This window comes from Ornithorhynchus anatinus, chromosome 3, assembly GCF_004115215.2.
Source record: "Ornithorhynchus anatinus isolate Pmale09 chromosome 3, mOrnAna1.pri.v4, whole genome shotgun sequence".
Classification (NCBI taxonomy): domain Eukaryota; kingdom Metazoa; phylum Chordata; class Mammalia; order Monotremata; family Ornithorhynchidae; genus Ornithorhynchus; species Ornithorhynchus anatinus.
In genome coordinates, this window is record NC_041730.1 from 92,931,984 (window position 1) to 92,935,964 (window position 3,981).

A 3,981-nucleotide genomic window follows, 5' to 3' on the forward strand; every position below is an offset into this window, starting at 1 on the left:
GGACAGGCACTGTGTCCAATTTGATTAACTTGTATCTATCCCAGCATTCAGAACAGTGCTTGACACATAGTAAGCATTTAACAAATATAGAAATAATAATAACAGTGCTCAGCCTCTGCCTCACCACCACCTCTAGCTGAAGGCAGCCACCAATCCAGTGTACCCATCACCTCACCGGAATGGCTGTCACGGCAAGAAACGTGTATTCTCCCGCTCTAGATTGCAAGCTCCAAGTGGGCAGACAATGTGCCTACCAACTCTTTTATACTGTACCCCCTCCCCCCGAGCTCTTAGTATAGTTCTCTGCACACTGTGTTAAATAAATTTGATTGGTTAATTCAGTGGCCCCTATCCAGAGTTCCCTAAACATACTATTTCCAGAGCAATGAATCAGCACAGTCAATCGCTAGTATTTACTGAGCACCCACGTGTGCAGAATACTTGGAAGAATACAGCTGAATGAGAGACACCACCCCTGACATCAAGGAGCTAACTGAATGTGTAGTGAATTTGTCTGTCCGTCTCCCCCGATTAGACCGTAAGCCCGTCAAAGGGCAGGGATTGTCTCTATCTGTTACCGATTTGCACATTCCAGGTGCTTAGTACAGTGCTCTGCACTTAGTAAGCACTCAATAAATGCTATTGAATGAATGAATTAAAACGTTTGACCCCCAAATTAGAGCCTTCTAGCCATTAGTCCCATTTCAGGCATACGGTTCCCATTTGAAGCAAGCATTCTAACATCGGTCACAGGTTCTGAGCTCCACATTTTAATTCGGCTTTTGCCCAATTTGTCTGGTAAATGAGAAGAAATGAAAAGTTCACAGCAGAGTGAGGATGTTGCGAAGATGTTGTGAGCGTGGGTCTTGATAAGAAGCAGTGGGAGCATAGCTCGAAAGCCCGGTCAACCACTGAGAACTGCGGGCTATGAAGGGAATTACCTCAGAGTTTTCCGAGGTTCTTTACTTTTCAGCCGACTAGGGCACGACCACAATGAGAAGACGGTGAGAGGGAAATACTGCTTTCAGTTGTGGAAATCGCTCTCTCGCTAGAAAGCTGAGCCAGGTGGGGAAGAGTGTCCCTGATGATTAAGCTATTGGACAAAAGATTTTGTGAGAAAGCATTCCAGGAGCTAACTAAGCAAAGTGGAGCTGAACAGACATGCCCGGTGCCTGAATTTCTGTATTGCTGCCCATGAGCTTGCATTCCACCCTTTGACATCCAAATTACTCAGAGTCTATTCTCTGTAAGGGGACGTATCGGCACCACAGGAGAGGTACCAGCAGAGCAGCCTCGCTAAGAGCCCATATAGCTCAGTCGGTAGAGCTTCAGATATTCAATCTGAGGGTCCAGGGTTCAAGTCCCCGTACGGGCGTGATGTGTTTCCTCTAGACCGTAAGCTAGTTGTGGGCAGAGAAGATGTCAGTTTACTGTTGTATTGTCCTCCCCCAAGCGCTTAGTACATCGCTCTGCACACGGTAAGCACTCAATAAATATGAATGAAAGATCCTGATCCTGAAGGTGGTGTCTCTCACTGGTCCATATTATCTTCCAGAGCAAGGCCGCCTGGAGGCAGAAGGGTTCAATCAGCCAATTAATCGATTGTATTTATTGAATACTTACTGTGTGAGAAGCACTGTACTAAGCACCTGGGAGTGTACAGTACAGCAGAGTTGGTAGACTTGCTCACAGTGAGTTTAGGCTGAGTGGCCTAGAATTCCTGAGCAGTCTATGACTATTGCTCAGATGTCTCCGGAGCTGTTGCAAAATAGCATAGCCTATTGGAAAGAGAAAGGTGCTGGGAGTCAGAGGACCCGGGTTCTAATCTTGGCTCTGCCACTTGCTTTCTGGGTGTGGTTGGACAAGACTCTTAACTTCTCTGGGCCTCAGTTACCTCATCTGTAAAATGGGAATTCAGTACCTTTCATTCATTCATTCAATCGTATTTATTGAGTACGAAGTACTTGGGAGAGTATGATATGGCAATAAACAAACACATTCTTTGCCCACCTGTTTGTTCTCCCTCCTACTTAGACTGTGAGCCCCATGTGGAACAAGGACTGCGTTGAATCTGATTAACTTGTATCTACCCCAGAGTTTAGTACTGCACTTGTGACAGAGTAAGCACTTAATAAATACCATAATCAGTGAGATAAATTAATTGCAAGTCTAATGGCGTTTAATAAGTGCTTACAATGTGTCAAGCAATGTTCTAGTCCCTGGGGTAGTTATAGCCATGGGAATAGATGAGCTCCTCGATCAGTCAGTGAGATCTATTGAGTGCTTACTATGTGCAGAGCACTTGGGAGTGTACGATAGGACAGAGTTGGCAGACATTCTCCAAAGGAGTGAATGTAAAATGAAAAGAGGATTGACCCCAGAATAGAGCCCAGAAGGACACCCACAGTGAGTTAGTGGGAGGCAGAGAAAGAAACAGGGAAGAACTGTGTCAGAAAAACCAAGGGCAAATAATATTACTGGGAGAAGGGAGTGGTTCCTAGTGTCGAAAGCAGACCGGAGGTTGAGGAGGATTAGAATAGGGAAGATTCCGTTAGGTTTGGCAAGGAGGAGATCATTGGTGACTAAGGATATGGGAAGGTAAGACAGACATAAGAGACATTATCCCTGCCCTTGAGGATTTTACAATCCACTGATGATCCCTCAGTTTAAGCAAGGAAGTAGGATGAGAAGGTGGAGAAGCTGCAAAGAGCCTGCTTAATCACCTAATCAACTCTTTAATCACTGAGGATTTTCTGCATAATCAAATTAAGTAAATGTTGGATTTGGGGAAGTACTGATTAGATAATCTTTGTACCTTAACATAGAACCCATGGGTCACAAAGAAGTTCACTGGAGCCCAAAGAAGCTATTAGAGATATAGGGACCCAGAGAAGAGAAGAGAGACCAACAGAAAGAGGACACATGACAATAATATATCCACTATGTGTTAATATTTTCCAGAAAGTGAGACCTTAGTCTTGGCTCACCTCCTCCAAGAAGCCTTCTCAGACTAAGACCCCCTTTTCCTCAGCTTCCCGTCCCCTCCACGTCACCCCGACTCCCTTTGCTCTACCCCCTTCTCCCTGCCCCACAGCACTTGCGTATATAAGTACATATCTATAATTCTATTTATTTATATTGACGCTTGTTTACTTGTTTTGATGTGTATATATCTATAATTCTACTTGTTTTTATTGATACCTATATACTTGTTGTGATGTCTGTCTCCCCCCTTCTAGATTGTAAACCCGGTGTGGGCAAGGATTGTCTCTCTAGTGTTGAATTGCACTTTCCAAGCGCTTAGTAGAGTACTCTGTACACAGGAAGCACACAGTAAACGTGATTGAAAGAATGAAGTCCTTTCTGGCCCAGTGTAAGCATGCTCTTGCTGAGGGTAAGTAAATCAATCCGTCACTTTTATTTACTGAGTTCTTTCTGTGGGCAGAGCACAGTCCTAACCACTTGGGAGAGTACAACATAGCAGAATTGGTAGACATGTTCCCTGCCCAGAAGGAACTTGCAGTCTAGAGGAAGAGACAGACAAAATAAAATACAGACGTGCACATAGTGCTTTAGGGATGAGGGTAGGTTGAATATCAAGTGCTTAAGGGGCAAGGGCAACACAGAAAGGACAGGGAATAGGAAAAATGAGGGCTTAGTTCGGGAAGGCCTCTTGGAGGAGATGGGATTTTAACAAGGCTTTGTAGATGAGGAGAGTGATGGTCTGTCTGATATGAAGGGAGAGGAAGTTCCAGGCCAGAGGCAGGACATGGTGAGGGGTCAGCAGCAAGAAAAGCAAGATCAGAGTATGGTGAGAAGGTTGGCATTTAGAGAAGCAAAGTGAGCATTCATTCAATCGTATTTATTGAGCTCTTACTGTGTTCAAAGCACTGTACTAAGCATGTGGGAGAATTCTGGACTGTAGTATGGAATCAGTGAAGTAAGATAGGTGGGGGCAAGGAGATTGAGTGCTTTAAAGCC

General features: G+C 44.6%; 1 non-coding gene across 1 annotated transcript; it reads left to right on the forward strand.

Moving 5' to 3' along the window:
* The first annotated feature begins 1,302 nt into the window (after positions 1 to 1,302).
* TRNAE-UUC lies at positions 1,303 to 1,375 on the forward strand. The gene has a single exon. It is a non-coding gene; the product is annotated as a tRNA-Glu (tRNA).
* Positions 1,376 to 3,981: the final 2,606 nt, after the last annotated feature.